The sequence below is a fragment of the Bos javanicus genome, chromosome 3, assembly GCF_032452875.1.
Source record: "Bos javanicus breed banteng chromosome 3, ARS-OSU_banteng_1.0, whole genome shotgun sequence".
Classification (NCBI taxonomy): domain Eukaryota; kingdom Metazoa; phylum Chordata; class Mammalia; order Artiodactyla; family Bovidae; genus Bos; species Bos javanicus.
This window is the reverse complement of record NC_083870.1, coordinates 22119472-22132363: the sequence shown is the minus strand read 5'-3', so window position 1 is coordinate 22132363 and position 12892 is coordinate 22119472.

Here is a 12892-nt window from a genome sequence, read left to right as displayed (position 1 = left end):
TTTCCTTCTCCTCCTTAACTGTCTCTGTATTTGTCTGGTATTGGTACACAGAGAGCCAAGATTTTGGCAACACAAACGATGCCATTTGGGGCTTGTAGTTTTCTTTTTAACAACATCCAACCAGTTCTTTTACCATTCTGAATTCTATCATTGTGTCAAACTTGGTCAGATGTAAAGGCAACATACTTACGGAGTATGGCTCCTGACCTGAGTCTAAACTTCTACATCAGGCTAGAAAATTCTGAATGTCCTACCCTTGGGAGGGGTCATTTTGGAACACTGCATGTTGTCACAGTTTTCTCCCTGGCCTAGCCCATGGACTCACTTCTTAGAGTCTTATTGTGTGTTCTGATATTATTAAAAACTGAAAGCTGTTTTTCTAGGCTAAGTAAGGTATCAGCAGCACTAGACAATACTGCTTCGGAAACTGAGTGATGAAATGTAACCTCAGTGGGGAAAAATGTTCTCAGCAGTTGAGCGAAAATGTGGTATGACTTGAGTACAGAAGGGCCCTGGCATATGAGCAGCTACAGGAGTCCTGGCCGTTCTAGGATGTCAGAGCAGCTCCAGGGCAATGTAATGTTGGCATCCGGGTTCCATTCCCTTCTGCATAATGGACAGGTCAGCCTAGTCCACATGCTGTTCCCTGACAGCCTCAGCACAGTCTTGTCATACATCGTGAGCAGCACCTTTGACCTGGTGGAGCGCATGCTGTCAGGACGCAAGTGTGTGGTTGACGTGGGGAGCAGTCTTAGCAGCAGATCTTTGCCAGAAGCCAGAGAGAGTAAGGTTGGAAAAAGATAGATTCCTTGAGGTCGTTTATTAATAAAAGCCCTGTTTGTCAGCACATGTGAGACAACACTTGGGGAATCCTACAAATATTTGGTGTGTTGTGTGCAGTGGTCCTGGTCATGTTAATAAATTGCATTTTAAAAGAAAGGCTAAACTGGATAGGAGAGGAGTTTGGGAGAGAATGGATATAATGTATGTGTATGGCTGAGTCCCTTTTCTGTCCACCTGAAACTATCATAACATTGTTAATTGGCTATACCCCAATACAAAATTAAAAGTTTTTTTTAAAAAGATAAAAGAAAGACTAGAAATCCTGAAATCATGCTCTGGGACTGCAGAGCCCCAAGGGTTGGTACTGAACAACTGATATTGTGACCTTGGCTTTACCATCATACAACTTTGGCTTGGGAAATAAGCCCTCCTCCACCCAAATTGTCCTCAGAGGGTTGGCTTTAGTATTATGTCCAAACTCAGGTTGAATTATGAGATTAGGTAAGAAACAACCACATTCACTGCTTTATCTCCAATAGTGAGCATAATGCTTGACTCATAAGTACCCCACAAATACTTGTGGGATGAAATTATAGGTTATATCATAGGAATAGTGTTGAAGACATTGTTCATTACAGCACTTATTGCTCCCTATATGAATCTCCTCTTGAGAACCTTGTTTTAGTCGTAGCATTAGAACAAACAGCAAAACATATAAAGATTACTTTTCCTTCGTTTTCGCCTTGGCTGACAGGAAGCTTGGGGCTTAATTTTAAACTTGACCACAGTAAATATTTAGAATCTAATAGCTAGTATAACTGTGATCTTTTCCTCCAGAAAAATCACCCCGGATTAGTTCAGTTCAGTGGCTCAGTCAGGTCCGACTCTTTGTGACCCCATGGACTGCAGCACACCAGGCTTCCCTGTCCATCACCAACTCCCGGGGCTTACTCAAACTCACGTCCATCAAGTCAGTGATGCCATCCAACCATCTCATCCTCTGTCGGCCCCTTCTCCCGCCTTCAATCTTTCCCAGCGTCAGGGTCTTTTTTAGTGAGTCAATTCTTTGCATCAGGTGGCTAAAGTATTGGAATTTCAGCTTCAGCATCAGTCCTTCCAGTGAATATTCAGGACTGCTTTCCTTTAGGATAGACTGGTTGGATCTCCTTGTAGTCCAAGGGACTCTCAAGAGTCTTCTCCAACACCACAGTTCAAAAGCATAAATTCTTACAGTGCTCAGCTGTCTTTGGATTGGAAGGGGGCAAAACTGGAAAAAGGTCAGTGAGGGTGTTGCAGGACTCCAGGTGTGAAATCTTTAAGACAGAGAGTTAACAATAGAGAGTGAGAGGGGAGGAAGGAGACAAGGATGACTTCTTAGTTCCTGGGTTGGACAACTTTCAGAGAATGACTTTTGGAAGGAGATTGAGCAGAGATTAGCAAGTTAATTTTGAACATGTACATTATGAGGTTACCTGTGAGGCATTTAAATAGAAATGCCCTCTAGATTATATCCCTCAGGATAAATTTGGACTAGGAAAATGTAGGTGGAACTCCTCTGCACATAATTATTAATTGAAACAAAAGGAGCAGATAAGATTCCCAGGTGAGCAAATAGAGTAGAAGGAGAAAAACAGAAGGCTAAAACAGGACTCTGAGTGTTACCAAGCAAGGGCTCACTGTACAATGCACATAGAAGCCAATACTATAGCAGTGGCTTCTCTTTTTTTAATTGGAGGGTAATTACAATTTTGAGACGGTTTCTGTCATACATCGGCATGAATCAGCCACAGGCATAAACACATCTGCTACTGCTAAGTCGCTTCAGTCGCGTTCGACTCTGTGCGACCCCATAGACAGCAGCCTACCCAGCTCTCACGTCCCTGGGATTCTCCAGGCAAGAACACTAGAGTGGGTTGCCATTTCCTTCTCCAATGCATGAAAGTGAAAAGTGAAAGTGAAGTCACTCAGTCGTGTCCGACTCCTAGCGACCCCATGGACTGCAGCCCACCAGGCTCCCCCGTCCCTGGGATTCTCCAGGCAAGAACACTGGAGTGGGTTGCCATTTCCTTCTCCAATGCATGAAAGTGAAAGGTGAAAGTGAAGTTGCTCAGTCGTGTCTGACTCCTAGCAATCCCGTGGACTGTAGCCTACCAGGCTCCTCCATCCATGGGACCTTCCCGGCAGGAGTACTGGAGTGGGTTGCCTTTGCCTTCTCCGATAACCACATCTTCTCCCTCTTAAACCTCCCTCCCCATCTTGCTGTTGTTAAGTCACTTCAGTCATGTCTGACTCTTTGTGACCCCATGGACTGCAGCCCACCAGTCTCCTCTGTCCATGTGATTCTCCAGGCAAGAATACTGGAGTGGGCTGCTATTTCCCTCTCCCCATCTTACCCCTTTGGAATATTACTCAGCTATAAAAAGGCACTGGCTTTTGAGAAAAGAAAGAACTTTATCTTGGGGTTGACTGATGAGGAGGCAAGGCTCTCAAACCTGTCTCCTTGACCTAGTATAAGGGAAAAGTTTAAGGGGTTGGGGGAATTTCAAATGTGAAAGCTGATTGGCTAGTCTTGAATTAGTTCCCATAAGCTACTCGTGCTGCTAGAAGCCAGAATTTCCTTATTGAAGGACTTCTCACTTAGTAAAGGGCTCTAGTGGCAGTATTTCTAGAGGCAAGTCCAGTTTGTGGGTTAGAGTCCTTCCCTAAGAGAGCCAGTATAAAAGGTTACAGCCAGTAAAGTGCTCAAGAGGATTAAAGTCTAAAGCCTTGGGTTAGAGGCTGAGGTCTTTGGATTTCTCTGCTTGTATATGTTTGTCTATGATTGTTTTATCTGTTAGGAATTGGCTAATAGGGTTAACTCATTAGAGTTAGACTCGTTAGACTGACTGTAATGAGTTAGACTCATTAGAAAATTTCCTGATGCTGGGAATGATTGAAGGTAGGAGGAGAAGGGGACAACAGAGGATGAGATCGTTGGATGAATATTCATTGGAAGGACTGATGCTGAAGCTGAAACTCCAATACTTTGGCCACCTGATGTGAAGAGCTGACTCCTTTGAAAAGACTCTGATGCTGGGAAAGATTGAAGGCAGGAGGAGAAGGGAACGACAGAGGATGAGATGGCTGGATGGCATCACCGACTCAATGGACATGAGTTTGAGCAAGCTCTGGGAGATGGTGAAGGACAGGGAAGCCTGGAGTGCTTCAGTCCATGGGGTTGCAAAGAGTTGTACACAACTGAGAAATTGAACAACAATAAGGTTAACCACTGGATAGCCACAGCAAAGCTTTATTGAATCTGCTTCTTGTCATTTTGCTCTGGTTATCCTGAGGAAGAAACACAAGATCAGAATGTTACTTAGGAATCATAAGACTATCTTACAATTAGACTTGTTTTGCAAAAAAAAAAGAGAGGATAAATGGAACAAAATCAGCTTTATTCCCATTTCTTGCAAGGGAAGAGCTTTTATACAATAGGACACATTTTAGCCTTTCTTCACTGAGAGTTTTAACCCTCTTTTGTACAACTCCTCTCTCAAGGAGTTAGCACTGAACTGCTTTTAAGTGTGTATGTACATGTATACACTATTTTGAGCAATGTAATGAAGGAAATCCAGTCAGCCAATTGCAAACCTCAGACTTGACTAGGGCTTGTTTTTCTTCAGAGAAGGAATTCCCAACTGGAGAACTCTTGGCTGTCCTACCATCAGCTCTGCCTTGCATGACAGTTATCAACTTTCCTCAGATCAAGAGTTGGCAGGTATGAGTAGTGGCCTCACAACATTTGACCTCAACTGGTTTTTCTAAGTTATTTTGTACATTTTTCAGCAACATGTCCAAACTGAGTCTTTATATCAGAATAAGAATTTGAAGAAGATGTGTAAAGTTATGGTTCAGAGGAAGACCCCCACAAACAGTCTGTCTTCCCTGAGTCAGAGCCCAGTGATGATCCTGACTTACTACATCTGGCTCCCCTTTGGTGCCTCCCACTGTTCCCCCACCTTATGAAGGGGGAAATCTCTGTGAGTGGTGCTGAGGCTTCTATCAACAATCCTCCTAGAGCCCCAGGTACAGCGCTAGCTCTGTAACCTTCCTCACCAGTCAATCAACAGTCTCCCCTCCCCATACCCAAAAAGGAATGGAAAGCGTTAGTTGCTGTCATGTCTGACTCTTTGTGACCCCATGGACTGTAGCCCGCCAGGCTCCTCTGTCCATGAGATTCTCCAGTCAAGAATCCTAGAGTGGGTTACCATTCCCTTCTCCAGGAGATCTTCCTGACCCAGGGATCAAATTCGGGTCTCCCGCATTGCAGGCATATTCTTTACTGTCTGAGCCACCAGAGAAGCTCCCTCATACCCAAGAAGGTACTCAATTCAGCCCAGGGATACCTTTCTTCAGGCAGGGTAATATCCACGGAGACAGTTTCCCACAGGTCTAGATGCCCAAGGTCAGCTCAGGGGATTTGCATATGTGTCCTCCTGCTTTTCTACCTCTGACTGATACAATTGGGGGGAAAAAATATTTAAAGCACAGCTTTCTGCATTTGCCTGAATGTTCTACTCCTTTTAGGTGAGATCTACTAACAAAATTAAATGACTTTATCACCAAAAAAAAGCAAGCTTGCACCCTCCAAGCTGCACTATTACAATTGGGAGACAAGCCTCAACTAGAAGTCCCTGAAGAAATTCTACAAAGTGTAAGAACAGATATTTGTGCTGATGGGTGCACAGGGAGAGCAAAGAGGGGAGCCAACTCTGTCCAGGTGCCAAGGCTGCAAATTTAAAGCAATACCCTTTAAAGAGGCATGCCAAGGAAGGTGTAAAGCCTCTGATAATCATCTCTCTTAAATTCCAATTAATCTGACCTTGTCAATCCCCATGTGACACTCCAGTCCTGCCCATACAAAAACCTGGGACAAAAGAGCATCGTTTTGTGCAGGGTTTGAGAGCCATTAACCAAATTGTGGAGGACATACATTCAGTGGTGCCAAATCGTTATGCAACTTTATCTGAGACTTACTTGTTTACAATTCTGGATTTAAAAGTTGCCTTTTAATGCATTTAACCACTAAATCCTGAATCCCAGGAACCATTTGACTTTGAATGGGATGATCCAGTGACTAATATACTCACACAAGGATTTAAAAATGCTCCCACCGACTTCAGGGTAGCCTTAGCCAAACCTAACAGAAGCAGAAGATATTAAGAAGAGGTGGCAAGAATACACAGAACTGTACAAAAAAAATCTTCACGACCAAGATAATCACGATGGTGTGATCACTGACCTAGAGCCAGACATCCTGGAATGTGAAGTCAAGTGGGCCTTAGAAAGCATCACTACAAACAAAGCTAGTGGAGGTGATGGAATTCCAGTTGAGCTATTCCAAATCCTGAAAGATGATGTTGTGAAAGTGCTGCACTCAATATGCCAGCAAATGTGGAAAACTCAGCAGTGGCCACAGGACTGGAAAAGGTCAGTTTTCATTCCAGTCCCAAAGAAAGGCAATGCCAAAGAATGCTCAAACTACCACACAATTGCACTCATCTCACACGCTACTAAAGTAATGCTCAAAATTCTCCAAGCCAGGCTTCAGCAATACGTGAACCGTGAACTTCCTGATGTTCAAGATGGTTTTAGAAAAGGCAGAGGAACCAGAGATCAAATTGCCAACATCCGCTGGATCATGGAAAAAGCAAGAGAGTTGCAGAAAAACATCTATTTCTGCTTTATTGACTATGCCAAAGCCTTTGACTGTGTGGATCACAATAAACTGGAAAATTCTGAAAGAGATGGGAATACCAGAACACCTGATCTGCCTCTTGAGAAATTTGTATGCAGGTCAGGAAGCAACAGTTAGAACTGGACATGGAACAACAGACTGGTTCCAAATAGGAAAAGGAGTTTGTCAAGGCTGTATATTGTCACCCTGCTTATTTAACTTCTATGCAATGCTGGACTGGAAGAAACACAGGCTGGAATCAAGATTGCTGGGGGAAATATCAATAACCTCAGATATGCAGATGACACCACCCTTATGGCAGAAAGTGAAGAGGAACTAAAAAGCCTCTTGATGAAAGTGAAAGTGGAGAGTGAAAAAATTGGCTTAAAGCTCAACATTCAGAAAACGAAGATCATGGCATCCGGTCCCACCACTTCATGGGAAATAGATGGGGAAACAGTGGAAACAATGTCAGACTTTATTTTTCTGGGCTCCAAAATCACTGCAGATGGTGACTGCAGCCGTGAAATTAAAAGATGCTTGCTCCTTGGAAGGAAAGTTATGACCAACCTAGATAGCATATTCAAAAGCAGAGATGTTACTTTGCCAACAAAGGTCCGTCTAGTCAAGGCTATGGTTTTTCCTGCGGTCATGTATGGATGTGAGAGTTGGACTGTGAAGAAGGCTGAGCACCGAAGAATTGATGCTTTTGAACTGTGATGTTGGAGAAGACTCTTGAGAGTCCCTTGGACTGCAAGGAGATCCAACCAGTCCATTCTGAAGGAGATCAGCCCTGGGATCTCTTTGGAAGGAATGATGCTAAAGCTGAAACTCCAGTACTTTGGCCACCTCATGCGAAGAGTTGACTCATTGGAAAAGACTCTGATGCTGGGAGGGATTGGGGGCAAGAGGAGAAGGGGACGACAGAGGATGAGATGACTGGATGGCATCACTGACTCGATGGACGTGAGTCTGAGTGAACTCCGGGAATTTGTGATGGACAGGGAGGCCTGGCGTGCTGCGATGCATGGGGTCTCGAAGATTCGGACACGACTGAGTGACTGATCTGATCTGATCTAGCCAAAGGACCTCCAATTAAAAGATTCCCTTATACTAATTACTTGTAAAACTAAGGATGCTTCAGACCAAAATACAATCCTCACTTTTTGGCAGACCAGAGTTATAAAGTCCAAGGGAAAAGTGCAAATTTCTCAACCAACTGTAAAATGTCTAGGATTTGATTTACCAAAAGGACAAAGACAAATCTAAGGGAAGCATTAGCATTAGGTATGATGGTTGTACCCACCACCAGAAGGCAACTGGAAGGATTCTTAGGAATGGCTGGGTTTTGCCATATTTGGATTCCTAACTCTGGACTCATGGCTAAATCCTTATATGAGGCTCTTAGAAGAAATGACAGTGAACCATTAAGCTGGGCTGTGGAATGCCCTAAGGCATTGCATACCACAGAAATAACTGAAGAAGTCTATTCTAGCAGACCTGACCTGACTGATCAGCCTTTAGAAAAGCCAGATGTGGAAATGTTTATAGATGGAGCAGTTTCACGGACCGGGGCTTCAAAAGGCTGCTTGTGCAATTGTAATTCATGAGGAAGTCCGAGAAGCAGAAGCCCTCTTCCAGGTACATCTGCCCAAAAGGCAGCATTCATAGCCCTCATGAGAGCCCTATACCTTAGAGCTAAGAAAAAGTTAACTGTTTATGTTGATTCTAAGTATGCCTTCTCTGTTGTGCATACCCAGGGGTCCAGAGGGAAAGAGAGGTCTACTGATATCAGAGAGGAAAGAAATTAAATACAGAGAGGAGATACTGGCCTTATTAGACTCTGTTATAATGCTTAAAGAAATAGCCATAGTACAATGCCCTGGCCACCAAAAGAATGATAGTTATGTAGCTGAAGGAAATAATTTGATGGATCGGGCTATAAACAGGCAGCCAGAGCCAAAACCCCGGATCCTAAGGCCCTTGCACTAATTCCAAGTGTGGATTCATCAATTTTTAAGCCTTAGTATTCAAAAATGGGTCTAAAAAAAAGACACTTATGGGGATTTTGATGACTCTTAAGACTTCAGGCTTCCCTGGTGGCTCAGACAGTAAGGAACCTACCTGCAATGCAGAAGACCTGGGTTTGATCCTTGGGTCTAGAAGGTCCACTGAAGAAGGGAATGGCAGCCTACTCCAGTATTCTTGACGGGAGAATTCCAAGGCCAGAGGAGCTGGCAGGCTACAGTCCATAGGGTGGCTGAGCATCAGACACGACTGAGTGGCTAACACTCAAGACTTAGATGATAATCAGTACCAAACAACCAAATAAGGCTGGACTTGAATAGGGACTAGTGCTTACATCTGCACGTTTACTGGAAAGAACTATAACTCATTTACATCAAAGAGCCCATTATGGGAAGGATACAACCTATCATTGGCTACAGAAGTTTATTGTTGGTTAGCAAATTCAAAGGATCATCCAAAAAGTAGTACAAAATTGCCTCATCTGCACCAGAAACACTCCTAAAACTGGGCCATGCCGAATAGTAAAAGGGTGCAAACCTGAGGGACAAAACCAGGAAGTGATTGGTAAACAGACTTTACTGTTAGGCCAAGAACACGGGAAATAACAGATATTTGCTTGTATTTGTGGACATCTTCACAGGATGGGTCGAAGCATTTCTATGCTGAACAGAGAAAGTTTCCGAGGTAACAAAGACCTACTAAAGGAAAGTTTCCCTCTTTTTTAGTTGCCTCTTTCTATCAAAGTGACATGGAGATTTCATAGCCAAGATAACTGAAGGAGTATCTTAGACCCTCGTAATACAGTGAAAGTTATATGCTTCATGGAGACCTCAGTCTACAGGAAAAACTGAAAAGATGAATCATACTTTTAGAAAGACAATCACCAAAATATGTCAAGAAACCAACTTAGCTTGGGATAAGAATAACCCTTAGCCACAAGCTCCAAATGAGCCCTTATGAAATGTTATATGAAAGAATCTTCCTTAAAACTGGGTATTATTACAGTTTTGAAAATGATCATGCAGCATGAGTAGCTCATATTGTAAAACAATTAGATACTATAACATGTTTTCATGGATTCCCAAAGGAATAGGTGTGTGTGTGTGTGTGTGTGTGTGTGTGTGTGTGTGTGTGTTTTTAAGGACTCTTAAAGTTAGGAGTCATAGTTTTTTGTATCTTAGGGTTAATCCAATCATTCATCAGATTTTGTACTTATTGTTCATCGTGTATATTTAAAAAGGCCTTCCCCATTTGCATGAGATTGCTCGACTTAAGAGTTCAAGGTGGAATTTGCAAATATTTATGATTAAATGCAAAACAATTTCCTTCCTCTTATAAAAATTCACAACTCCAATCAGAAGGAACACCTAGAATGGTCATTGCCCTATTTCCCTCAAGACTGAAGAATGTACGAAGAAAAAGGGAAGATTTTTTGAAATAGCACATAAAACCAGCTTCAACTGCTTTTGCCTCCTTAAATAGGTTGCTGACTAATCAAACTGAAACAGCGCCAGCTTAAACTGGTTTTACTTCCTTTAAACAGGTTGTTGATTAATCAAAGCTGGAGTTATTTTACAGAGATAGCACTGTGCGTTTGCCAGCCAGGAACCCATGTCTCCAGGATGACCCTAGAACCAAAAATCTTCAGTCTATAGAACTCAGAGAATAGAAATGTTGCCACCAGAGCCGTTTACAAAGTGACAAGTCCTTCAATAAGGGAAATCTGGCTTCCAGTAGCTCATATGGACTATTCAAGACTAACCAATCAGCTTCCAGTTTTGAAATTCCCCTGCTGCTGCTGTTGCTGCTACTGCTACTGCTGCTAAGTCGCTTCAATCGTGTCCAACTCTGTGCGACCCCATAGATGGCAGCCCACCAGGCTCCCCAGTCCCTGGGATTCTCCAGGCAAGAACACTGGAGTGGGTTGCCATTTCCTTCTCCAATGCATGAAAGTGAAAAGTGAAAGTGAAGTCGCCCAGTCATGTCCGACTCTTAGTGACCCCATGGACTGCAGCCCACCAGGCTCCTCCATCCAGGGGATTTTCCAGGCAGGAGTACTGGAGTGGGGTGCCATTGCCTTCTCCAATGTATGCATGCATGCTAAGTCACTTCAGTCGTGTACGACTCTGTGCGACCCCACGGACAGCAACCCACCAGGCTCCTCTGTTCACAGGATTCTCCAGGCAAGAATACTGGAGTGTGTTGCCACTTCCTTCTTCTAACCTCTTGAATTTCTCCCCAAACTCTGGGTTGAGGAGAGAGGTTTGAGAGCTTTGCCTCCTGTGTCTTTGTGAGTATGAGGTAGGAGATAGGTGGGCTCCAGGTTGGAAATTTATAATCAGTCACCCTTCTGCTTACATTTCTTGAGATGAGATAGGTGGGCTCCAGTTGAGGAATTTGCAGCCAACAAAAACTGGGTAAATAGCCAGTTTTTGTCTCTTACCTCAAGGGAATAATCATGGCAAGGACAAAGAAAGGAAAAAACCCTGTCTGATAAGGTAGACACTACACATGTGCAGAAAGGCTCCTTGGAGCCAAAAGTCAGAGGATAATTCCAGGCCATATGAGTCTTGTTCCTTCAGAAGCCTTCACTTTGAGATCCATCTTGGCTAGGGTGTGCATGTGCACCTCAGGGGAAGGTCCTGAGATAAATTAACCAGCAGGGAGATAAAGCAAGGTGATTAGCCTAAGGGAAGATGAAGACCCAGAAATCTGCCCCTTTATAAAGGATTTAAATTTCCAGAGGCACAACTTTCTCTCTGGTCTCACCTGTGTGCCTTTCCATATGTACTTTTCTTTTCAATGAACTTTTTACTTTACCATTTACCTTCTGCTTCCTCGCCTGAATTCATTCTTGATTAGGCAGGCAAGACTATGGAACTTAGCCCTAACTGCTGGCCCCTGTGGTCCAGTGGTTAGTACTCCCAGTCTGGGAAACTTAGACCCTGCTTCCAGCTACCGCTCGCTGCTGCCTGTTGCAAGCTGCCTGTTGCAAACTGCCGCTTACTGCTGTGCATGTCAGAAATCAAGTAGACCTCACAATAATGCTTTCTTTTCTCAAAAACCAGTGCTATAATACTGGCTTCTGTGCTGGCTTCCGTGTGAGGCAGGAAGCTCTTGATTAGTAACATAAGGAACATCGTTATTTAGGGGAAGGGCAGAGAAAGAGAAACCTGAGAAGGAGAATGATAAGGACTGGGAAAAATAAATTTTTTATTTAAAAATTAAAAAAAATTTTAAGGTGTGGCAGAGATAGAAAAGACTTAGGTATGAAAGACAAGAGAAGAAAGAAAGCCAAAAGAAGAGAATGGACAGTAGTGTCAAATGGAGCTGAGAGGTCATGATAGATGAACCAAGTGTCTCCTGAATTTAACAAAATATTCTCTGGTCATGTTAGGGAGAGCAGTTTCAGTGAAAGAGTGGGATGAAAATCACATAGAACTGGGTAGTGAGTAGGAAGAAAGTGTAGACATCTTCCTGAAGTTTAGCTGAGAAGAGGAGGTGAACAAGTACAGTATCATGAGGTGTTTGATTCAGGACATTAAGGGAGAACTAACTGTATTTTGAAGATGAGAGATGTTCCTATGTGTGCTTAAATGTTGATAGAAAGAAGGCTGTAGATAGGGAGAGGCTGAAAATACAAAAGACAGGATAATTGAGTGAAGTATTTAGGAGACTTTTAGCTTCAGAAGAAGGTACATATAGTCAACATTGACAGATGGGAAAAAAGAAAAAGTAGACGTAAGTGAAGATTCACTTACAGTATGGGAATTAGAGGGGTTTTGTGTGTGTGTGGCGGAGGGGGATGATTCTTTTTTTCCCCTGAGTGCGAAGGGGTAGGTTTGGTACTTTTGAAGATTTGAGGGACATGGGAAAGTGAAGTAGCAGCAGCACAACAGAGGGTGATGACGAGGTAGCCAGAGGCTTGCTGGTCTCCACGTGATTCTGATATAGGAGTTCTTCAGATTACACTTTGAGAACTACTGATGGTCAGGAGGGGATTTTTTTTTTTATGCATCAGGTCTTAGTTGAGACACGCAGGATCTTCCGTGTGTTATGTGGAATCTTTCTTTGTGGCACAGACTTTCTAGTCGTGGTTCTCAGGCTCAGTAGTTGTGGTCTGTAGGCTTAGTTGCTCTGTGGTGTGTGGGGGTTCTTAGTTCTCCAACCAGGGTTCGAACCTGCCTTCCCCTGCATTACAAAGCAGATTCTTAACTACTGGACTACCAGCTAAGTACCAAGAAGGGATTATTTTAGTCTGGGAGAGCTTTTTTTTTTTTTTAATAAAATGAAAGAAAACTGCCAGTGAGGGGAGAAACAAGAAGACAAAAAGGAATCATTGATAGGGAAAATCTCTATAAA